This window comes from Lampris incognitus, chromosome 7 (genome assembly GCF_029633865.1).
Source record: "Lampris incognitus isolate fLamInc1 chromosome 7, fLamInc1.hap2, whole genome shotgun sequence".
In the NCBI taxonomy this organism is placed as follows: domain Eukaryota; kingdom Metazoa; phylum Chordata; class Actinopteri; order Lampriformes; family Lampridae; genus Lampris; species Lampris incognitus.
In genome coordinates this window covers 22705167-22731553 of record NC_079217.1, presented here as the reverse complement: position 1 = coordinate 22731553, position 26387 = coordinate 22705167, and the positions used below count along the sequence as shown (strand labels likewise).

The 26387-nt window shown below is 43.5% G+C and overlaps 1 protein-coding gene across 3 annotated transcripts in view; it reads right to left on the bottom strand.

Moving 5' to 3' along the window:
• Positions 1-25028, bottom strand: part of pik3cb (phosphatidylinositol-4,5-bisphosphate 3-kinase, catalytic subunit beta) — a 90172-nt gene extending 65144 nt beyond the window's left edge. For all 3 annotated transcript variants that reach the window (XM_056282966.1, XM_056282968.1, XM_056282967.1), the window contains exons 1-2: positions 24832-25028; positions 2831-2910 (exon numbers count right to left, since the gene is read on the bottom strand). The gene's annotated coding sequence lies outside the window, so the exon portion shown is untranslated. The remainder of the gene's footprint in view (positions 1-2830; positions 2911-24831) is intronic.
• Positions 25029-26387: the final 1359 nt, after the last annotated feature.

The window sequence follows — 26387 nt, the reverse complement described above, 5'->3', positions numbered from 1 at the left end:
CTGAGTATCACTCGTGAATGACACTGCAAGACCAGCACTTACTTTTTATCTGCACCGGCTGCTTGTTCCCCAGGAAGTTACTTTTTTATGGGGGGGGGGTGTTTGCCCCCCTCCCAAATCATGATAATGTTGCTTGCCATGAAGTAGTTTGTCATAAGCAGGAGATTAACAACTTTCGAAGGCATGAGGTACCTTAATGAAAACAGCTACTAGGTAGCGATAATGACTGGATCAAAAAAAGGACCCCCCCCCCTCCCGACTACCAGTTGCATTTATCGTACACTAACTTCTAAATGGCTTTTGGATAGTTTTTGACGCAAGTCAGAGACCCTAAACTTCCTTTGTAATGAAAAAATTGTCCTGGGAGCAGATCTCCCTAGAAATGGGATTCATAATTGTTGAAAAATTTACTTACAAACAGTGATTCCCAGCGTTATAGCAACTCAGTAGCATGCATGACCCTGTGAGCTACAACAACATGAGAGAAACCAGGAAAGCATCATCAGAAAATGGGTTTACTTAATGCTTTGGCATGGAGGGCAAAAGCGTCTGCACCATTTCAAGATTTTGCGATTTATTTATGGACTTGATCATTTGTTTAATCTATTTGTCTATAATAACATCAACCAGAATGAATGCCCATGATTTGGCATGAGTTTTTCTTTGTTTTTTTTTTTTTGCGTGAGCTCATGCATTGAGTTTTTGCCACAGGACTGTAAAAATGTTGATTTTCAAATGTTCAAAGATCCAATATAATCTGAGAATTTATTCCTCCATGGAAATATCTCTTGCGACAGCTCCCACTCTCCTGATTCCTTTGTGCCCATAATCCAAAATCCGTCACCCCCTTCTCGTCCGTGGCTGCTTTCCATCTGCTTGCCACATTGAAAGTAAATGTGCAGCACTGAAATAATGAAAATAATCCCTATTAAACAGAACAGTTTGCTGCCTTTTGAAGCCACTTTTGGAAAAAGTGAAGTACAGGATTCTTTCACGATAATGGATTACGCCGTTTAAGGCTAAAGCTATGTCTCTGTAGTTTGCGTTTAATGAATTTTGGAAACAATGGGGTCCAATGGCTTCCTGGATGGGAGCCGGGTGGGGCATCGGCTAGATCGAAAATACCTGCGAGTATGGGGAATACAAGGGGGCATTTAATCTTTTTTTGGCAACGAGAAAAAAAAAATCACACCAGCATTATCCTTTAAGCGAAGCGGCACAACATAGGAGTCCCATAAAATTGAATGGGTGATGCTGTTGGTACCAGCCTCCAGTTTTTATTTATTTATTTATTTATTTTTTACTGTTCCCTGGTCATAGCCCTCTCCAGTTATACAATCCAAGGAAGCCCTGCCCTTCAGGCCTATTCTTGATGGGATGTTTGGGTGGCATTAATCCTACTCAGACTCCCCTCACACCCACAAGCTATTATAATGTCTATAATAAACCTAGGACAAAAGGGACATGTTGCTTCAGCTGATGAATTATTAACCTAGTGTGAGAACCAGCTCATTTGCGGGCAAGGAGTCTATGTGCAAGAGTCACAGAGACATAAGGATATATTGGCATGAATGTGTGACGGACAAAAATATTTTGCATATAATTAAACAGCATTGATTCGTCCATCATTAATGCGGTATATCGTGCTTCTGTGAAACTACTAAATGATATGTAATGTAGCAAGAGAGTCTGTGGAGTTGAGCAGATAAGACAGACAGAAGGGTAAAGGAAAGGAAAAGCAGACATAAGCATAAGGTTATATCTAGAGCAGTGTTCCTCGCAACTCGGTCACCTTTACAGGGTGACAACAGTTTTAGCCAACACGTCTCGTCCTCATGCCTCTTTGTGTTTCTGTGAGCGAGTTCGTGCCAGTTTATACGATGTTCAAGCCAATTGTGTGGTCCTTTGTTGAAGAGGGGCATAAAGGATGTTTGGGCTAGCGAGACAGAGAGCAACTGATATCAAGAAATCAACTGTGTATGTGAGTGTGAGTGAGTGAGTGGACTGTGCTCAACACATTGGAGACACTTGGTGTTATTTTTACCCATCTTTTCTCGTCTTTCTGCTTTCCACTGTGTCAAGGCATGATCAAGCTGCAGAGACATATTGACAGGCTGGGATTTTCTTCCTATTTTAGAACTTCCTGCTGTTAAATATGTCGGTAGAATTCAGTTGTGGTTTTTCTTTGGAGAGGGCTTCTAAGAACCTTTCACAAAGGTTTTTTTGAAAGGAGATGGCTTCTACATACTTCACTTAAATAGCATTAACTGTGATTCTGTTCATCGTGCAGTGCAGAGTCTTGATAAATTATCCTCTCCAAAACAAAGACTATGTTGTCACTCTCATATACACACACACACACACACACACACACACACACACGCGCGCGCGTGTACTTTTTGACAACAAAATGAAACTAGTTTAGTAATTTTGCATTGGCTCACTGGCTTCCCAGCTCATTGCACAGCTGTTGAGCGAACAAGCCAAGGTGATATAATCCTTCCCATCCACATCTATCTCTGACTAAAGCCACAGTGAATGCTGGCTGTGTCTTGGGAATGCTGAAGGTAAAATATGTTGGCTCACATCCAGACATTTGCTACCTGTCAGGACTAGGTCTATTCTCCCAGATTCCTGCAAAGTCAGCGCCCTACATTCATGGTCTCTTGTGTGTGTATGTGTGCATATATAATTTATATATATTATATATAGCTTTATAAAAGGTAAAGTGGGCCACAGCAATTAACAGATTTTCTATGCCCCTCATCCTACTCCATACATGTGCATGCACACACAAATACATATGCACAAACATAACCACAGGCCTTACCTGCTGTTTCCTGAAGGCTCTTATTTTCTGTGCCCCTGCTCTTTGTTGGGCATGCCTGGAGAGTAGCTGGGACACTGCATCTAGAAGGAGACGACACAAATAAGTTCCTACAACTAACGGAAATAAGTGCAATGACTGTATGAGATGTGTGGTTTCTGGTTCTTTTGGTATGTGTGCATTTATACTGGACTTTTGCACGAGCGATTTTTTTGGTTTCCCATTTTTTCTGCCCAATTGTACCTGGCCAATTAACACCACTCTTCCGAGCTGTCCGGTTGCTGCTCCACCCCCTCTGCCGATCCGGGGAGGGCTGCAGACTACCACATGCCTCCTCCGATACATGTGGAGTTGCTAGCCGCTTCTTTTCACGTGACAGTGAGGAGTTTCACCAGGGGGAAGTAGAGCGTGGGAGGATCACGCTATTCCCCCCAGTCATCCCCCCCCGAACAGGCACCCCATCTGACCAGAGGTGTTAGTGCAGTGACCAGGACACATACCCACATCTGGCTTCCCACCCGCAGACATGGCCAACTGTGTCTGCAGGGATGCCTGACCAAGCCAGAGGTAACACGGGGATTCAAGCAGGTGAGATCCCCGTGTTAGCAGGCAACGGAATAGACTGCTACGCTACCCAGACGTCCATGTGTGTGAGAGATTTAAAGGGTGTTTGAGGTTTAAGGTGAAGCTAATGAATGGTAGGTATTTGGTTGAGGACACAGAGAGAGCGTGAAAGACAAAGACAGACAGAAAGAAAGAAACTGAGAGAAGGGATATTTGCTTTGTAAAGCCCCCCACACTTTGCGCGATATTGGCCACTATAAGGCCGTCTCATGCAAAATTTGCTTGACGTGGGCAAATTGTTTGTCATGAACAATGGTCGGCTATCCTAGGTGGCTTCTTTGCTGTTCGTATAATGTATTGGCGGTCTCACTTCAACTCATACAGTGCAATAAGGGGATGTATCATGATTTTATTTTGGTCCCTGTCATACAGGGTGACATGTGCTGAATGTGCAAGATGGCTACAATCGTACAGTGTGTGGGGGGCCTTGAGGGAGACACTGTGCATCAACTCTCTGCATCACCCAAAAGTAGACTGCAGGCCATCTCAATACAAGGGAACCCAGATAAGATAGCAGAAAGTACACAGCACTCAAAACGTAACTTCTCCCCCCTCTTGGTCTCTCTTCCCTGACCATCACCTCCTTTCTCTTCCACTCACACTTCCCTGTTATGTGATTACTCCCCCCACTCAGCCATAAAGGAGACACAGGGTGAAAAACATTAAAACGTGCCTTTTTGTTAACCAAGTGGATCTAGTTAAAAGTTGTGACCCCCCCCAGTCGAGTGGATCCAGTTAAAAGTTGTGACCCCCCAGTCGATTTCACCCTCTGAATACTCTTGCCCTGTGTGCATCTAGCATAGATCGACACTCAAAGTTCATCCAGCCATTGGAATCATGTTAATCAGTGCCATCCATTTTCGTTTTATCATTCATTTTTGTTTGCAAAGCGCTTTGTACAATGTGTTACAAAAAAAAAAAAAAAGACGCTAAAGAAATATAAAGATCTGTCATTATGATTAATTACCAGCCGAATAGACATAACTTCAGAAAATGCAGGACTCAGTAAAGGCCATGACCCCATGGACCACTTTCAACACCTTGTTTAGGCCATGCCCCAAAGGATTTAGGCCTTTCTGACAACGAAGGGAACACAATACAATAAGGCATAATGAGGCGTCCCTAGTGTTTTATACAACCAGTATATTTTCAGCCACGGCTGAGAAAGCCACCACAGACGAACTGGTCTCTCATTACAATGATGGCCTTTATAGTCTTTTAAACAATCTTGCTCCTTTAAAAACTCGGTCTGTTTTCTTTACCCACTCTGCCCCTTGGTTTACACCTGCACTACGCCAGCTTAAAGCTAAAGGCCGTTGCCTGGAACACCTTTTCATGAAAACTGGCCTTGTTGTTCATAAAGACATGTATAATGGCCACATAATTTATTATAAGGAGGCACTGTCCACAGTTAAATCGTCTTATTATGCAAGTTTAATTAGATCAGGCGAAGGGAACACTAGAACCCTGTTCTCCATGGTAAACAATATTTTACAGCCATCGGACACTCTTGCACCTCACCTGTATTCAGTTGCTCAGTGTAATGCCTTCTGACCATTTTTAATGCCAAAGTTGAAAATATTCATCGGCAATTGACCTCGTCGAACAATACTGCATACAGTTCATCTTTTTCACTCTTCTATGTTCCCCTCTCTTCTTCACTATCTAGTTTTAAACTCCCAACTGTTGCTGAAATATATCTGGTCTTATTCGCAAATCCAAATCTTCTACCTGTCAGTTAGACCCCCTTCCTACTCATTTGGTAAAAGCCTGTCTACCTTCTCTATCCTCTTTAATAACTGATATCATACATTCCTCCCTTACCTCTGGTCTTGTTCCCTCATCTCTCAAAACAGCTGCAATAACTCCAATACTCAAGAAACCTGGTACAGACCCAAGCAATTTGAATAATTTTTTCCCAATCTCAAATTTACAATTTCTTTCTAAAACACTTGAAAGAACAGTCGCATCTCAGGTACACACTCACTTGACTCACAACAATCTGTTTGAACAATTCAAGTCTGGTTTTCGCTCCATGCACAGTACGGAGACAGCCTTGGTGAAAATCACTAATAATCTGTTGATGGCAGCTGACTCTGGGTTCTTAACCATTCCCCCTTGATCTGAGTGCAGCCTTTGATACCATCTCACATAACATCCTCCTAGAAAGATTAGCTTCCATTGGAATAACTGGCACCCCCCTTGACTGGTTTAGATCATATCGTTCTGGTCCCACTCAGTTTGTCCAACTTAAAATTTTGAGATCACAATCCTTTCCTGTTACTACCGGTGTTTCCCATGGCTCTGTATTGGGACCCCTCCTATTTGTTATTTACCTACTACCTCTTGGTCACATTTTCAGGGAATTTTGCATTCAATTTTAACGCTATGCGGATGACACCCAGCTTTATCTATCCACCAAGCCTACCTCCACTCTTCTGCCCACTTCCCTTTCTGACTGCTTACTAGAAATTAAATCCTGGTTTTCATACCACTTCCTCAAACTTAATAGTGATAAAACGGAGGTCCTCCCAGTAGGCACTAAATCTACTTTGGCCAAACCTGACAGTTTTTCTCTGACTATTGACAATTCTATAGTTCCTCCATCGTCTCAGGTTAAGAGTCTGGGTATCATCCTGGACAGCACATTATCTTTTGAAGTTCACATCAACAATGTTACTTGGTCTGCATACTTCCACCTATGCAATATAAATCGTCTTCGTCCGTCACTTACACCTAAAAGCACAGCCATACTCACTCACACCCTGGTTACATTCCGTATTGACTACTGTAATTCTATCCTCTTTGGTCTTCCCCTCAATTGTCTTCATAAACTTCAGTTGGTCCAGAATTCAGCTGCCCGTATCATTGCCAGAACTCCTTCCATAGATATCACTCCTGTTCTTCAGCAACTCCACTGGCTCCCTGTTAAATACTGTATTGACTTCGAGATCCCGCTCCTTAACTTTAAGGCCTTTAATAACCTAGCTTCTTCGTATCTTTCCAAACTCCTTCATATCCACATGCCCTTCAACACTCTCAGATCCTCTTCTGCTCTCCAACTCACTATACCATTAGCCTGCTTGACTACCATGGGGACTAGAGTCTTTAGTCATTCTGCCCCCGGCCTATGGAACTCTCTCCCACAAGAAATTCGCAAGACTGACTCTCTTTCAACCTTCAAATCCCATATCAAAATGTACCTTTTCAAACTGGCATATTCAGTCTGATACACGCTTCACTGAGTTTTGTGCAGATGGGGATTTTATACTTATCTGCTGTATTAACTTTTTATTGTCTACCCTGCTTTGTTTTGATTTTATGCTGTCCGATACAGTCCTGCTTGTTTTTACTGTGTTCTGTAAGGTGTTCTTGAGTGCTCTGAAAGGCGCCCACAAATAAAATGTATCATTATTATTATTTTCTTGCTCCAGGATGCTCTTGTGTTAGGGCTGGGAAATTCTGATGAAGGTCTTGCTAGATGCAAACCCTGGTTAATAAAATGTAATGTTTTGCCGAAGCAGTGTGCGGAAATCTACTTTTTTAACAATGGTATTGGATCTAAGTTAGTAATAATAATCAATCACCTAAAACTTGTCACAAAATTAGTTCTGAAATATCTAAGAGTATTACTTAAACTAGTTTTACTTTACGTTATCAAGCCATTCAATGTAATGAAACTTAGGTGGATTCTTTAAAATTGTTTTGGCATATTTAGACTTGGCAGATTAGGGCTCTCCTGAATACTTGTGTGCGTGTGTGTGTGCGTGTGTGTGTGGGGGGGGGGGATTACTTGAAATATTCGGCAGCAAGTATTCGAAGCAGAGGTGGAAAAACCTGGTCCAGAAAGTAAAAACCCTAACTGTGTCTTTACTCCACCCATGTAACTAAACCATCAGATTGCACTGACTAGTTTCCCAAATCAGCTGGTTTAATACATGGATGGAGTAAAGACACGGTTAGGGTTTTTATTTTCTGGACCGTGTTTTTACATACCTTCTGAAGGTATTCGAGGCTTCACTATGGTGGGGGCGACGAGTGTCTGTGCAATAATCAAATTAATTAAATTACAGCCCTAGACTATAAAAACTAAATTACTCATATGTTTGCTGTTATTATCAATTAATTATGTCTATCACATGCTATCATTAGGCTGTTATTGTAATTAACTAATATGCTATTGAAAGACAAAGGCAAAATCGGACTTTAAGGTATTTCCTTTTTATTGAAACCAGTGCAGTGCCTGTCCGGATGTAATCCCCTCTCCAACCACAAAGTGGGTTGCAACGGCAGAGTGGGGCTGTTCGTCCGGTCACCATGGGGAACATCAGTCTGACGATTTTCTCGACAACAGCTCATCCAAACAACTTCACACTCGACACTCGGTTCCTCAGCAATACACCCACCAAGTGTGAAGTTGATCGGCGAAGCGGTTGTCAAGAAAAACGAAAGACAGACAGACAGCTATTTTAGATAGATAAACTGGCTACAAAACACTTTCAAAGTGAATCTAGCTGCTCAGGAAAAGAAGGAAGAAACAAGGCTTTTTGTCAGTGTAGACCTTTACATGAAATCTTAAATAATTAACGGCATGCTACGTTCACGCTGTAATGTATGGAATCTCCTACTGTGATGGTACCGTGAACGCATCAGTACAGCTGTCGCAGGATTTGGGGTATGTGTCAGTACTATTGTACTGTGTGTTACCATGAAACCTGTGGCCTACTGCTCCAGGAGGCTGAGGGACACAGAGACCAGGTATGCTCAAATAGAGAAAGAATTCCTGGCCAGTGTCTGGCAATGTGAACATTTTGAGAAATACATGTTTGGACTTGACAGCTTTAAACTGATCACTGACTGCAAGCTCCTGGTGCCCTTAATGAACAGTAAAGACCTTGACAATGTCCCAATAAGGTGCCAGAGACTCATGCGCTTTAATGCAGAGGCTGTGTATGCACCAGAAAAGACATTAGCAGTAACTGATGTGCTCTCCAGGGGCCCCATGCAAAGTTCTGGAGAGGATAGATCTACCAACAATGTGGCAGCACACACAGACTCAGTCCTGAGCCACATCCCTGCTTCACCACAGAGGATGCAAGAGATCAGAGACTGCACAGCCACAGACCCCCAGCTCCAGGTAGTGAGACAGTTCATCCATACAGGCTGGCCAGGTTACAAAAAGAAAGTACCAGAGGTGGTCAGGGATTTCTGTGAGGTGAGAGGAGAACTGTCAGAGATAGATGGGTTAATGGCCAGGGGAAATCGCATAGTGATTCCCACCTCTATGAGAACAGAGATAGTTGAAAGGATTGACAAGGGTCATCAAGGGCTAGTGAAATGCAGAAAGAGAGCCAGCTAGTAAGTGTGGTTGCCAATAATTTCACAGGACATAGTGGCGAAGGTAACTCAGTGCAAGTTTTGCAGAGAGAACAGAAACACAGAGGAAAGAGCCATTAATGTCAACTGTGCTACCTTCAAGACCAAGGCAAAAAGTAGGCGTAGATCTTTGTGAGCACAAGAACAAGTCCTATTTGGTAGTGTCTGGTAGTGTCAGACTACTACTCCTGGTACTTGGAGATTCTACACCTACCGTTACAGCCAGTAGCCAGGTCATAGAAAAGCTAAAAGCCACATTTGCAAGGGATGGTATTCCAGAAGTGCTAGCAAGCAATAATGGACCTCAGCTAGTCTCAGAGGAGTTCAGACAGTTTAGGGAGAAATATGACTTTGTTCATGTAACATCTCGTCCACATTATGCCAGGATTAATGGCCAAGCTGAGAGGGCTGTAAAGGTAGCAAAAGGGATCCTTAGGCAGGAAGATCCCCTCCTCGCTTTGATGGTATACAGAGCCAAACCTTCTTCCTCCACCAGAGTCGGTCCCGCTAAGCTGCTGATGGGTCGAGAAATCCGGACAACTTTACCCACCCTGTCTGAGAACTTGGACCCAAGCTGGCCAGACAAGGAAGAAATCAGACAAGCAGATGCAGCTGCCAAGAAGAGGCAGGCATACCACTACAACCGCAGGAATGGGGTAAGGAGTCTACCTTTGCTGAGCGCAGGAGATATTGTTCTTATGAAACTGGACAATGAGAAACAATGGACAACACCAGGTACTGTCTGTGATGGCAGCTCCTCCCCTAGATCTTATGTGGTGGACATGGCTCGAGGGGATAGTACAGACGAAACCAACGTCATCTTTTAAGTGCACCCACAGTACCAACCCACACACATACACCCACAGAGCCGGTTACTGTAGATTCTGGGACTGAAATAAACGCTGATCATATAATTACAGACACCTTGGCTGGAGCAGCAGCTACACACACACACACACACACACACACACACACACACACACACACACACACACACACACGAGGGACAGTTACTGTGACTCGCTCAGGTAGAGCGAGTAAGCCAGCCCCTCGGCTGGATTTGTGAGCACATTTTTTGGGAGGAAAAAAAAAAAGGAAAAATATATATAAAAATGACAATAAATAAAATAATAAAAATGTATGTAAACATATATGTAAAAATGTTGTGTGATTGTTATGGAGAGGGGCGCATCTTTGAGAGGGAAATGTAATGTATGGAATCTCCTACTGTGATGGTACCGCGAACGCATCAGTACAGCTGTCGCGGGATTTGGGGTATGTGACGTTAACAGGAAGTCCGTTGCTGCGTTCGTATATAACGTGGTCAAGCAGCTTATTAAAGGCTTCTGAGAGTTCGGAGTTTTTGGTGAGTTGTTCTTCTTATTAGTTAGATGTCAGGCAGACGTCACACACGTGGACGCCGTTTCCCCCTTTTTCCCCGTGCCGTATAGACGTGTTCCCTCGTTTACGTGCGCCAAATGTGCGTGCGCAGATTGTGAGGCAAAAAGGAGCCACGAGTCTTGTGCTTGTAAATGTTACTACGTTTATTTCGAAGAGATCATCATGGAGAAACTGATTTAAAACGAAACGCCTCACAGTTGTCGCGCTGTCGGTTGTACAAATCGTTAAGATGGCAAAAACAAGCGTCTGCATTTATTGCATGCCGAAAGGGAAAAACGAAGAAGACGTGCGGATTCATGCGATCTGTCGGGAGGACTGGAAGACGTGGTCAGAAGAACAAATATCAAACGCGAACATTTGCGGATAATATTTCATATATGGAATGTATCCGTTTCTTATACAAATGAGTATTGTGATTGAACATACCTAAGTAACAGCTCAAAATGTGATGCTGTCCTAGTAGAGCAACTGCCAAACAAAAGTTTGAGTTGTTAATGCCTAGCCTTCCTCAAATTTGACAATGATTCCATCAGCTTTCTTGTGTCATGACGTTTGAGGTCATAATTTGACTCCAGCCTCGAGCTCATAACCGTACAAACAATTAAACTATGAGGGCTTACTTTTGATTTGACGAAGCAAAACTTGTTTTCCTTCGATAACGGATGGTAAAAGCACTCTTGGACATGTCCACCAACAAAATAATCGTGTTCTTCTAAAGACTTGTATGCCTTCATTGATTCTTTGGTAAATATACTTGGTGTGTGGTGTTCAGTCACATCCTTCCAGCCGATGTTTGGCAACTTCGTGATATCACTTGTCCACTGAGCTTCAGCAAACACAAACGGATCGGGAAGTTTTTCTCGAGTGCTTAGAGTAAGTTTTGACTCGTAATGCTTTATGTCTTCCTTGCTTAGACCTTCAACATATTCTGAGATTTAAATGTTCTCAAATTTCTAACTTTTCTCCGTTTAATTTTAAATTTTATTCGCTTTCATCTGCGAGTTTCATTGGTACGCATGTGGTGACCCACATCTATATAACGAAAGACATTCACCTAAGAGGACGGTGTACCTTTAAGGGAAGAGGCGAGGGGTCAGATAATGCACTTCCGCTTCCGGTTCACAGTTCAGTGTCGTCGAATGTGTGACATGCTAAGTTGGAGCTAGTAAACTACCTCGACTACGTCTACTCTCACGTCTCCTGTCTCGTTGTTTTCTAACTCCACACGCACATTGTTTCTCGGCCATGTTTTGCCACACGTTCTGCGCACGCGTCTTGTTTACAACGCAGCTTTTTACGCCACGCAATAAGGGTCTGTTGCCAACTACCGTTTACGATCTCCCGGAAAAAAAGAGATTGAATACTGATTTTGCGGTCGATTACCATGGCAACGATCGAAGGCTTCGAAGCTTTGACGCATTCGGGTCAGCTCTACCGCAGATAAACACCGTGTGAAATCCCCTGCATTTACCATGTTAATGTTGTCCATATCACCCAGCATTACCTTGCACCATAATGGGTATTCAAATATACAAATTAAAACAAATAAAATGAGAAACGCTTGTGAACACTGAAAATGGAAGGCGGCTTTCATGTTTAATGCAACTTAAACGTGTGTCGACGGGTGTTTAGTCTCAGCTCAGCGACATGAAAGAATTGTGACGTTTAGAGCCCGTCGAGAGTCCGTTATTGGTTGCCAAGCCGCTGTATCTAGAACTACAATTCCCAACTCATTCATATATGGCCCGGAAGGAGTTTAGCGTCTTCGCGCCAAGCTATTTCGTCCAAATGGCATCAAAAGTAAACGAGATGAAACACGGGGAATTTGGAATATGGACGTGCCGGCGTACAACCCACCCCGTCGGCAGCGTCTCAGTTCAAAGGGTTAGGCTGCTCCGAAACTATGGACATCAAGATGAGACACTTAGCGCTATTGTAAATAAACCTACTGCCGAGAGCAAGAAGACACGCGGTCGCGGCCGGGGCATATAGCATGCCAAGAACACACACTTTGAGTGAGGGCACTAGTAAACTTCCTGTGTTTTCCCAACCGGTAAAGATGGTCTATCTTGTTTACTGGGGTGTGACCGAAAGAGGCTGAACTGGGGGAAACAAGTGATACATGAGAGAGAGCGAGAGATCTTACATCATTCATATTTATAAAGAAATACATTGTTTTGTATGGGCTGGCACATACAAATATGCAAATGTGTGCACTACCTTTCCACTTTGGATCTCCACAAAACTGGTTATGAAAAGAACACGCACACACGCACACGCACACGTGCGCGCACACACACACACACACACACACACACACACACACCACTGCCATGGGGTGAGCAGTTCCAGGAAGTGTTTGGTTGTTTGACCCAGTGATAAAATCATCAGACAGTCAATGTTTAGCTCACTGACTGGATTCATCACACGACCCACAACATCCATGTATGAGGAACTTACAGAAGGAGATGTCAGTGGCTTTCCAGGGGTTATGTTTTTTTTAGTTTTTGGTTTTGGTTTACAGACTTTATGAGAGCAAGAGAAACTGAGATAAAGACAGACAGGGAGGAAAGAGAGAAACATAAAAAATGCATGCTCAACCTTTCTAGGAGTTCATTGTTATTGGCGTCGGAGAACTCCCATGCCCTTTACTTTCAAACAATATCAAAATTGTGATTATGTCAACTTTTCTTCCAAAATCATGCCAGGCCTGACAATGGCATTTTATGGATGCGCAATAAGGTGTTCACTGCATTCTGCCGTAAAGCCACTTCTACGTTTAATTCGCTTTGCCTGCTTACTCAGCTCAGGGTAGCGAGAGCTGAAGCTACCCATACAGTGTTTAGGAGGAGGGCAGGACAGCCGTTTCAAATCACAGATTATTATTGACGTTTGAACATTATAGGGGATTTCTCAGGCGGCTGATGTAGAATTTAGGTTGGTTAAGTTTGCAATTCCAAAACAACATAATCAACCAGCTGCATAGGGGACTGCACTGCGGTCCATCTGTCGATTGTTGTGTCATGAGAGTCTCGATCTTTGGTGCCAAAAGACACGTCTTATGATGACCTTCCCTTCAAAGTCAGCAGAACCGATATCATCCAAGCTTTAGAAAACTTTGTCCGACATAATAACTGCAACAAATATTGATGCGTGCTTTGGAAAAACAAAACAAAAAGTCGTGCAAATGTGGAATGTACACACACACACACACACACACACACTGGAATTTCAATTACATCTAAGCAGTCAAGTGAACAGAGTCTTTGTTTATGCAACCTGAGACATATGCTAAAGCAACAGGGAATTCAATGGCGTATTGGTTTTGCCGTAACAATAGCCATCACAGTGCAAGACGTACAGGCTAGTGACGCAAGCCGCAGGTGTAACATTTGGCTAACGTGACTGTTTATGTGGAGGGAGTATGCAGACGTGCTAGCAGGGATTCGCATGAGTAATCATGCATGTGTGGCGAAGGACACTACCCTGTCTGTGGAGAAGTGACACACACTTATGACGTCCCTCTCAAGTGTCCTCTTCACCCTCGGCCACACAAATAAACAGAGAAAACTTCTCTCTTATCGCAGTAAAACGAGGTTGGATTTGAAAGACGCTGCGTTTCTCCCTCTTGTTTCCTCTCTTTACCTCACCCTCACCAGTGTCACACCACCCACCCCCACACACACACCTCACCAGTGTCACCACACCCACACACAGTCTCTCTCTCTGTCTCTCTGTCTCTCTCTCTCACACACACACACACACACCCTTCCTCTCCTCCACCCAGTCCCTTGCAAAGGAATCTGGGGAATGCAGGATCCTGAAATGACTGTGGGCTTCATCAGCATGCCAGCCAAACTAATCAACTTTCTCTCTCCCTCTCCCCCCTGCCTTAATCACTGGAGCATGCCGGGCCACAAACACAGACACGCCTCTGAGCTGACGATATGCAGTCCTCTCACAAGGTGGGTTACATGGGTGTGTCAATGGAAACCCCCATCACTCTCCATTTTCTTTGCAACGTTACATACCCATAAACATTTCTTGTTCTCCAACAACCTCTGGCCACCAGTCAGCAGGTCTACACAGTCGGGTTTATTGTAAACACGCGTTAGGACCTTGGGTGGTGCCATCCCTGCAGGGCAGTCTCCCTGTCCCGACACTACATCATTGCCTTCTTACCTGGCAGCAAAGCAGCCCTAAGGGTTTGGAAAAAAAAGTGATGGCATATGCATGGGGTTGTAAAGTTGCCATTAACGCATTAGCCGCTAAAACCAGCTAAGCCATCAACTAGCATCTAGGCAACATGAGCGTCACTTTTACTGACATGTCTGTGTTCGATAACTAGCTGTCCTCGTCTCTGAGGAATTCAGAGGTTCGTAAACAGGGGGATCTCAATGGCGAGGCACTTGATGGTGAGCCTTTTCATGTGGCAAGATACACACAAACACAGAAATGTACCAATACACACATTTAACACACTACCCAACAACACTGTGGCCCGGAGGGGGCCCATAACATTTGACCATGCGTCATTACTGCATCACCATAAAACAAGAGAGCACTGTCTGTCCATCCTAAAAACAATACACACCCACACACACTGGGACATTTATACCCTCCATAAACACAATCACACAGACAAACAATTTTGTTGACTACAAAGAAGACAAATAGAGTAGAATAGAATATTCCCTTTGCTTTCAGTTCAAATCTGCCCCTTCCTTCGTTGTGTTGTATGAAACTGCCTATGGCCTTACCCACTTCTTTCACTATTTATAGCAGCTATTGTGAGCCTGCCCTTAGGTGGGTGGTGTGTGTGTGTGTGTGTGTGTGTGTGTGTGTGTCTGTGACTTCTGGAGAGTTCCCTGGGATGCTGTAAATCTGTGCAGCTGAACAAAGGTCTGTCTGAGCCTGAAGCACGGCACCATTGATCACTCAAAACAGAAAAAAAACACACAATATTGGAGAATAGTGGTGTCCAAATAAACCGGTATTGATAAGTTATATTTGAAATATGAAATATTGATACCACGTTAATAACACACATACGATGTCGTTTAAATAATCCAGTGGCTCTTAAATCCGTTCCGTTTCTTTCCGTTCTCGCTTTGTCTCCCTCCCCTGTGACACTGTCACTAGCTAGCGTGGTGATTGCCCAAATTATGTTGTTATAAATAATAAGAAACATGTTTCCGGCTATCAGTCTGTTTTCATTCACCTCCACACACCCACCAGTCCTGTCAACCAGTGTGGTTTTTTTTCTTTTTATATATTTTTTGGGGTATTTTCCCCCCTTTTTTCTCCCCAATTGTACTTGGCTAATCACCCCGTTCTTTGAGCCGCCTGGGTCGCTGCTCCACCCCCCTCTGCCAATCCGGGGAGGGCTGCAAACTACCGCATGTCTCCTCCGATACATGTGGAGTCGCCAGCCGCTTCTTTTCACCTGACAGTGAGGAGTTTCACCAGGGGGACGTAGCGCGTGGTAGAATCACATTATTCTCCCTAGTCCCACAATCACTCACCACGGTAACCGTGAATCGGCGAAAGCCGGGTGATAGTTTGTCTTTTTTTTTTTTTTAAATTTCCCTTTTGACTAAAGCTTTGGGGTTTTGTGGATTCATGTTTATGATGTAACTTAACTGAACTGCGGTTGAGAAATACGTCCTTGTTTTGACATCTTTATGCAAGAGGTCACTTAGATGAGCGGTGAAAACATTTCTCTCAATTGATGTGTCCAGATGAGCCAACTCAACTTTCTTTCATATGATTTCCTTGTTTTGAGTTTTCTTTGTTGGATAACCGGGAAATCCTGAAGCGGAGTATTTTTGTTGAGTGAACTGAACTGATAGTGATAATCGGGAAATCACATTTCGGCAAAGAAATGTGCTGAAAAATAAAATAAACCGAACTGAATTATATGAATTTATATGAAAATGAAATACAAACTGAACTGAATTATATGGAACGTTTCTTTCTCTTTTGATCTAATGTAACCTTTGGTGTGGTTGAGCTTATTTAAATTGTGTTTTATTTTCCTGCCTTTCAATTAATCATAAATTCGTTTGTGTTCTAATAAAAGGGGTCATGTGTATTCTGAATGCATGTATCCTTTGTGGGGTTTGACATTGACTCAGACTGGTGTAAACTTGGTCAAACAGCTACACTAGCTAGCTGCTACCACAGTGCGTGGCTACTGCTGCTGTGCAAAATCATGTCATGAAAAATGGAAAGAGGAAAAAATTATGTAAGGACATGGTCAGTCAACATTAAATCCCAGTATATCAGAGTTGTTAGTTGTCAGCTGGTGGTCTCACACACAAACTCTGTCCCCTGCTCCCCACAAGTGATTTTGTTTCAGTTGACAGTGTATTGATGGCAGATGTTAGGTCTTGTAGATCTTTTGTTGATCAGTTCATCTGGTTGCCCTTTCACTATCTGTTAAATGTAATTGTTCTTTTTTTGTATACTTTTGTATAGTTATGGTTAGACTTTCTCTCCACCTCCTTATATGAGTGTAATTCATTTGCCAAAAAGAGACAAAACGCACAATAAACAAAGTTAAAGGACGAATTTGACTGATTTTTTTTTATCTCAAAATTTCTATGGCTATCACGATAAGAATTCTTTTGGCCATGATAATTGTGTAGTGAGCATCTAATATCATGACAGCCCTAATGGAGAACCAAAAGGATTGACACGTGGTACACACAAAACCGAGACTACGCTGTCACTCAACATCAGTCAAAAGAAACAGTGGCAGGTACACAGAATAAATGAAATGTCTGTCAGGAGGGGTGAACGAGAACGTGACGGCAATGCAGTGTAATATTAGCGAGACAAAGGGATGAAAGGACAGATGAATGAGGCCATTAGGTCAGGAAGTTGGCCCAAACCATACTGTGATTACGCACAGTTCCAGACAACTGTCTTCAATCTGACAAATGAGATTTTGAAAATAATCACCACCCATAAGCCAAATGGTAAATAAGGGAAGGAGAGCGCCACCATGACAGCATCAAGTGTCTGCAAGCTGGCATTAAAAATTTGTATTGCACATAATATGCACTGTCAGGCCACCTTCTTGTGGAGAACACACTATATGCCTCCTCCGTTGCACGATCCCAGTTCCTACTTGCCTTCAAACTTTCAATAATCAGTATTAAAGAAAACTATTTAGTTGTGAATAAAAAGAATATTCATTCCTGAACACTTCAAATTACTCCACTTAACATACACCGGTGTGCCAACAAAAAATCAAGTTGGCAAAATGTTCTACTGTACCACCAACTACACATGAGCAGAATACAGGTAAAGTTGTTTCACGTGAGGATGCCTCACATATATTTGTACAGTACAATGCCCAAAAAGTCATAGTATGCACAAAATAATACTATCATAATAATCACAATGTACAGAAATGTGACCCTGCCTGAGAGCATATCATTAGCTGTGGTAGACAGGGGTCATTGCTATGGAGAAATGTTGCTATGGTGATGAGAGGCAGAGGTGATGCCCTCTCAGATTACAGAATAAAGGCTGGAGTCCCTTAGGCCGACAGCGCTATCCAGCAGCCTCTAACACATCCATCCATTTCGCCACAGAGCACTTCCTCTCTTTTTCAAACAGACTGTACTTTCCCCATTAACCTGTGGGAAATTAACCAACCAGTGTCCATTACTTCAGTCATTAATTCACTTCTTCCATCTTGGAGGTGCAGTTGCCATTCAGAAAACTGAATTGCAAACCATCTCATTTCATTTACCATTGATTTCATGGCACTTTATCAACCACCCTGCCCATTTCCTTCTCTCCCTTCCAGCTCTGAACTTCTCCTCCCTCCATTCCTCTCCCATCGTCTGTTTTCCCAGCATTCTTTTGCAGGTCCTGGCCTGTTGTGCAACAAGATGGAGAATTCCACCAGGTTGCTCTCAGCTCTCAGTGAGTCACCCATCTCCTCCCACCATGTACAGTTTTTTAGCACACTGTAATGTATTGCATACCCATCTGTTCATGCAGAAGTGAGAGAGTATACATTGGCTTCAGTGAGGGACAATTCGGAATAGAGTAAGTCAATGGGGTGCAAATAAATCTTAGCCCACAAGCTCACACACACGTACACATGCACGCACGCATCCTGTTGTCATGCTTCTGAAGTAATATCACTCCTTACTACAGATGAGGACTTGGGTAACATCCTCTCCAAGAGTAGACTGAAAAGGAAGCCAGGGGGTGCTTAATTGCATGTGTGTGTGGGTGGGGTGGGAGAGAGAGAGAAGGAGTGAGAGAGAAATAGGAGAAGGAGGGGAGGAGAGAATGAGAGCGAAAGAGCAAAGGAGAGATTGAAGTTGAAGGTGGTGGTGAGAACAATTAGTGCCAACCGTCAGAATGCATGCAGGTGTTTCATTCTAAACAGAGCGCTGACAACAGGATGAGCACTGCCAGTTGTCTGTGTCAGCCGGCAGGAGGCCAAGTGTGTACATGCCCCGGCTTCACATTTGAGAGAGAGAGAGAGAGAAAAAAAAGGCGGCCTGCATCCCACATGCAAAGGTGTAATTCAAATAAACTGTCCTAAGAATGACTCGGAGCGTTCTTTGTAATGAATATGTCCTTGTCAGTCACTCTCCACGCAGTTCTACATGGCTGTCAAACCGAGAGATCCTGGAGGTTTTACAGTCTCTGCAGAGGGCAGCCACCCCCCCCCCACACACACACACACACATGCACATGCACGCACACACAAGGTACATTTTATTCACAGACATGTCAATCTAGTGTCACTCGTTTAGGATCAAGTGGTACAACACACCGAGACTGACAGATAATGTATGCAATGCATACATTGCATGTATGCATTTTCTTCCCCCATATCACAATCCCTCCACCCCACAATCAACAAACACCCACACAGCCACATGCTTGTCTGAGGTTGACATGTCTTGGCTCAGTACTTTCTTCCTCCTCTCTTATCAGTGGCTGATCCAGTCATCTCCAAAAAACCTGTTGAAAACCCACCGTTTTCCAATGCTTTCTTTGCCTAGTCCTCTCCTTGTGGTTTCACACTAAGCACTATGGTTTGTTTTTTTTTGTTTTTTGTTTTGGCGTCAGTCTTAATCTGTTTAATCTTACTCTGTAATATTGATTACTGTATACTATTAGATAGATTAAATTGTAATTTTGGTGTCTCTGGCTTAGCTCTCTCGAGGCTTAAATCCTACTTATCCTGGAAGAACACATTGTGTCTGCTATAGTAATATTATATCAAAATGTTCTGATGTTAAATATGGTGTACCTCAGGGCTCAGTTCTTGGCCCTCTACTTTTCTCTCTTTACATTACACCTCTCGGCCAAATTATACGCAGTTATGGAATACATTTCCATTGCTATGCTGATGATACTCAGCTGTATGTGCCTATAAGAGTTGATGATCATACTCAAATGACTAACTTAGAGGCCTGCTTGGCTACTGTAACAAACTGGATGTCACTTAATTTTCTGCTTTTAAATTCGGATAAAACCGAGATGCTGGTCATTGGCTCTGCTAGACACAGACACCAATTTGACCAAGTAACGATAACAATCGACAACTCTGTGGTTTCACAAAGTGTGGCAGCCAAAAATCTTGGTGTTATGTTTGATCCCAGCGTTTCCTTTAATAAGCACATTAAAGAAATCACCAAAACTGCCTTTTTTCACTTACGTACCAGAGCTAAAATTTGGTCTTTTCTCTCCATGGCTGACGCAGAGACTCTAATACATGCATTTGTTTCATCCAGACTTGATTACTGTAATGTTCTATTTTCAGGTCTGCCACATTCTAGTACTAAAAGTCTTCAGATGGTTCAGAATGCTGCTGCTAGAATCCTAACTAAATCTAGGAAATTTGACCATATTACACCAATTCTTGCCTCCCTTCATTGGCTTCCTATCCATGTTAGATCAGAATACAAGGTGCTTCTGCTGACTTATAAAATCCTAAATGGGCTTGTCCCATCTTACCTGTCTGATCTCCTTAAACCGTACGTTCCATCTCGAGCTCTTCGTTCTCAAAATACAGGGCTCCTGTGTGTACCCAGAGTTAAGAAGAAGTCAGCTGGTGGCAGGGCCTTTTCCTATTGGGCTCCATTTGTGTGGAATAACCTGCCTGCTGCCATCAGACAATCAGAGTCTGTTGAGTCCTTTAAATCCAAACTTAAAACTCATTTTTTGCCTTAGCTTACAATTAGTTGCCTTTAAGTTGAGCGCTTCACAACCTGTACTGCATGGCGGGTCGGTTTTCTGTCTTAATTAATTTACCAACCACTGTTCTGCCGAAGAGATTATAGAGAATATGACTAATTGATGACTTAATTGATTATGACTAAAGACTATTGCAAACTGTTCTCTTCTCTCACATGTCTTTTCTCTTTCTCTGAATGACGTCTTCTCCTTTCTCTTTTTCTGTGTGTGAATGGTGTCATGTGAGTCTCCCTTGTGTGCACGTGCAGTCGGTTCTCCTCCCAGGTCTCCATGGTGATGGTGGTCGCCACTTGGACGCTGCCTGCCTCATCACGTTTTCTTTTATTAGTCCATATTTATTTATTTATTTATTTATTTTACATGATGATGCTGGTTGCATGGCTTGTTCCAGGATCTTTCCGATGGTGTCTGGACACTGCTTGGCATCCTGCACATCATATTCTTCATAAATTTTATAAGTCCATTATAATTGTGTTATCCTCTTTCAATGTTGTATTGTGTAAATTGCGTAAAATTGCACGTTGTCCGTCATGGGAGAGAGATCCCTCTGTTGCTCTCCCCGAGGTTTCTCCCTATTTTTTTTCCTCCCTGTTAAAGGGTTTTTTTTGTTAGGGAGTTGTTCCTTATCCGTTGAGAGGGTCTAAGGACAGGATGTTGTGTTGCTGTTAAGCCCACTGGGGCAAATTTGTAATTTGTGATATTAGGCTATACAAATAAAATTGATTTGATTTGATTTAATATGCTCCCTCTTCTAAATGTCCCCCTGCTGTTTTTTTTTGTTTTTGTTTTTTTTGCACAACACACACCTTCTTTCCATATTCAAAGTGTCAGAGTACCCCAAAAAGTAGTCCGTCAATTAAGTGTCGGATTGATTCAATTATTAATCTGGCACATAAAGCTTAAATGCATACTTGACTCGGCGTACTAGCCCCAACGCTCTGGCTCAACACTCCGCTGGGCTCATCGAACCCAGATTTGTCCATTGTCTGACTGTACACCATCTTCTGTTTCGCAAACTGATGGCCTCAGCTCCGTGCACACTATATCATTTGTTGATCCTATTTCAAGACCTCAGCATGAGTTATTAGTATTAAATGACCCAAAGCTCACTGTTCAAGTTCGTCAGGGCACTGTGGATGTACAACATGGACGTCACTTGTTAACCACAGTTACACAACGTTTTTTTTTTTTCATGGAACACTTATTTAGATTCTCCATTCATTCCTGTGCAGTTCCTTGGGAGAGGCCTGCTTTGGGAGTAAATCTGGCTTGAAGTAAATAGCTACATTGTTGGCTGATGTGTGTGGAGTGATGTAAGCTTGCCTTATCAGTGTTCTCCAACTTTACCTCAGAGAGGGCCAGAGAGCGGAGCCCACCCGACATGAGGCAGGCAGTGCTGAGTGACTGAGGAAAATCGTACCCTCCGCTGTGTAGATTGGGCAACACATCTTTACCAAACCAAGACAAATGTTACTTAGTAGCTGCTACTTACTTCTTGGAACTCACCCCTGACTTATGAGATGAAATCTCATGAGTGCACACGTGCACTGTAATGAAGGAGCCGGCTGAATATGCGCATCATTTGCGATAAAGCCAACAGCTCCTGATTATGCTGATATATAGGAATTGCGCACGGGCAAGGTTTCAGAGCATGTGCATTTGCGCTCCATGTGTGCTAAATTCATACACAAACAAATAAACTTATGGAGTCAGAGTTCTCACATGACTGAAACAATTGCTCCATTCATAGCTCCAGTCACAACCCCTGCCCCATCACCCACTCAGACCCGCTGTATCCGTGTCTCAGGTTGGATACTTAACATGGGAAACATACCACTCACTCATGTATGCACGCGCACGCACACAATACATGCACACATGCACACACAGGCTGTGTCCGTGCATGTGTCCTCTACCCTGTGACATTGTCTTCTTGTGAAGCCCCACTGTCCGGCTCCACTGACTGTCACATGGTGCTTCAGCCCCAGCCAGATTTTGATTCACAAGACAGCAGTGTGCACACACCCTCACACACAAACTCGCTCACATTAACAACTAAGCAGAATTCAGTTTGAGAGAGATTATTCTGACAACAGATTTTTGCATTTAAAGTGGCAGTAGAAAATTTTTTGCTTTAACTTATCATTATGAAGTAAATGCTGATTACGCAGTGTAATGGCTATAGAATGATGACACCATCGGCGTTTAGATTGGTTCCCTATAAGCCTTGGATTCAGGCTTATAGGGAACCCAATTCTGTCTGCCACCGGGTATGATCTCGCAGGAAAATTAAGACTCGATTGACAGCATAAAGGTAGTACGTCAACCATGGTGCAGCCACACTAGGAAGAGGATAACGCTTTTGTTTTCCTTGGTAACTATCATTAGCGATCCCCGGTAGCGAAAATGGTGGACGGTGGAACAGCCAAAGTGACAGAAACTCTACCTGGCAAGAAAAAAAAAACCTGTTGACTGAGGAGGCAAAGAAAGTGAAGAGGGAGGGTGACAGGGGAAAAAAAACCCTCATTGACGGAGGAGGCAGAGAAGGTGAAGAGGGAGGGTGATAGAAACGGAGGTAAAACAAGAGTGAAACTCGGATGGGCATTGAGTTGATGGAACAAGCTATGTTGCTGTACCATACGTATTTCCCCCTCGAGATCTGTTTCCCCTAGCCAGATGAAAGTGTTTGCATGGAAACAGGTTAGCTATCGGTCACGATTAGGTTAAGGTAAGCGTTAGGTTAAGCTTAGGGTTAGGATGAAGTTAGGTTAGGTTAAGATTAATCAATCATCCCAGTGTTGTATCGGACTCTGGCTAGGGGGAAACAGATCTTAACGGGAAACAGAGTTAGATACAACACCCGGGACTTCAGAAGGTTCCAAAACGACATTCAGTTGGCATTCTTTCTACTGGATAAGTAAGTAACAACAACCTGCCTACTTATTAATATTACCAGATGTTTTACTCTGTCTTTATCATAGCACTGAGATCGGGGTTTCTAGTTCAAATTGGGATTCTTACGGTTGTTTGTTTTTTGTGTGTGCTTTGGACAGTAGCCAGGCTGCTAATAAACGGAAATTAATTTGGTTGCCTTTGCGACAGTGGTGCAAACAATAAAAACGCTTGGAAACGCTGGGGGGGGGGGGTGTCTGAAAAGTTGTCTACAGCTGCTTTAAATATGTGTGCATACACATTGGCATTCTGTGTGATGAATCTTGACGAGATCAGTTGTAGAGGGGGGCAATTTCTGTATGCTCATCGTGAACGAATAGCTGAGAGGCCTTTCAAGAACCAACAGGTTTTTTTATGTGTACCACAGCTTACACAATACAAAACACACGCTCACCGCCTGACTCATTCGCAGTCACACACACGCTGGTTTACGTCAACATCTTCAGGTAAAGTGGGCCTCAATCCGTAATGTGAACGGCGGCGTTCTTATGCCACATTGAGACATTACCAAAGCTTCCTAAACTCTGTTCAGCAAGGAGGAAAACACAAAACTAGACCCGTTTTATCAATTACGTTTTTGTTAATTGCATCTGCCCACTTGAGATTCATTCCAATACGTTTTGATGACAATAAAAGCAAGACTCGTTTGACTGACTGGGGAAGACATACTGATCGAGTCTTCTGCGTTGAAAAGAAGTAAAATTGAGTAACACTTTGAATAAACCACATAACTTCCATGTCACAAATAGCCTAAGCGAGGGTACTGGGCTCCATTGTACAATTACTACTTCCCACTTTTGACACTCACGTTACCATGGGGTACTTCGCAGTTTTGTGGTTATGATAGAAGGGTCGGTTGCATTCAAGGTTATCGTCTAACGCCAAAATACTAAAGTGATTTTTTTTTCTAATCACAGGCTGCCATGTTACCACCCGGGCAAATTAGACCAGAGTGCTGTCGGTTACTTAAGCGGAGTGTATACCGACCCAGAAGGAAAGAGTTGGCTTGAACCTTACACAACGAAATCCGGGCACTGGGGTTAGTCTCGGCACACGAACCACATTCGCCAATCGAACACGCTTCCCTTTCAAATCTCGGCTAATTCACTCCGTCAAGAATTCGCGCGATGTTAGAGGACCGCAAAGTCCAAGTTCGGGAGGATCCGACCCATGACGTAACTAGGTGGGAATCTCGGAAAGCGCCGTAGTTGATGTGTCCCGGTGAAGGGGAACGGGCACTTACGAATAAGGCGGTAGCCGCGACAAAACAAGGCAAACGTGCACGGGTCGAAAAACAAGACATGACCAAACAGTCACCCTAACTGTGTGAATTCGCCTCACCCTAAATACACTCAACCCAGCCGGGGGAGTAAAAAAAGAAAGCATCCAAGCAGTGGGGGTTGTGGACTTACCTCTGGTTAACTTGTGAAGAACGGACCGCACACGAACGAGTAAATGGCCGGACGTCGGCAGAGTCTCGTCGGCGTGTTCTAACGAGTGACGTGTTTTGGCGTAGTGTCTGGAGGGGGAGGACAATATGACCCTCAATATCCCACGCGAAACAAAACCACGCAGGTGGAAGACTTCTGGTGCTTCCTGTTTTTCAGAGGGTGCACCAACACACTGAGCCGCACTGAGCCGCTCTCTCTCTCTCTCTCTCTCTCTCTCTCTCTCTCTCTCTCTCTCTCTCTCTCTCTCTCTCTCTCTCTCTCTCTCTCTCTCTCTCTCTCTCTCTCTCTCTCTCTCTCTCTCTCTCTCTCTCTCTCTCTCTCTCTCTCTCTCTCTCTCTCTCTCTCTCTCTCTCTCTCTCTCTCTCTCTCTCTCTCTCTCTCTCTCTCTCTCTCTCTCTCCTTGCTGGCCCCCACCCTGCGTCACTGCTCTAGCTACACCGGCTCGCCGCTTCCACACACACACACACACGCACACACACACTCGCTACCGGCACTAAACTTTCGGAGCCCCGGTTTCACCCGGAAATAGACTCTTTTTTAGAAACCCCGCAAATGGAGCCGGAGAAGCCGGAGAGCGTTCAGATTCATGACGTCTTCACTTGCAGACTTGTGTAATACTTTTGGGGCAAACAGCCGAATAGTTTTTTTTTTGTGACTGTCGATTCTCTGGGCGAAACAAAAAGATTAAAAACTCATAAAATGTCTGATGGTGACCCACATGAGCCAGGCTCCATGCAGGCGTGTAAGCAACTTATCAGATCATGTTTGATTATTATTTTATAAGGGCCATAGATTCCTAATGAGATATGATTTACATTATGTAAATGCTGAAGGTGTAAGATCCCTCATTTTATTTCTCAAGACGCGATATGCCCTGCCCCAAATTTATGTTATGTCTAGTGCTTTGCTGCTCTCTGGCGGTCCTTTGACTACCCCCGCCCCCGACATCTTCAAAATAGCAGTAGGTAACGTTGAACATCCCAGTGCCAATGTCTGGATGCATGCTCAATAATCCAGGTAAGAAAACCATAGAAGGTTGAATCAGTTCACCTGGAACTAGATACAACGTTTACTGACAGATACGTTTCATCACGCAACTAAGTGACATAGAAGAAAGCTAGTGAGTGGAGAAGAAGAAAAATAAGTGAGTCAAGTTTATTTGTATAGCCCAATATCACAAATTACAAATTTGCCTCGAGGGGCTTTACAGCAACACGACATCCTGTCTTTGGACGCTCGAATCGGATAAGGAACAACGCCCCCCCCAAAAAAAACAAAAAAACAAACCCTTTAACAGCGAGAAAAAAAATGGGACGAAACCTCAGGAAGAGCAATAGAGGAGGGAAGAAGAAAGTTAGTGAGTTAACGAGAAGAAAGTTAGATATGTCACTTAGCTGAGTGGTGAAACGTATCTGTCAATAAACGTTGAACCCAGACGAACTGATTCAACCTTCTTTGACCCCGATGCAAAGCCTTCCACCTCTTTCTCTGATGCCTCGTGTCACTCCGCAAAGCCC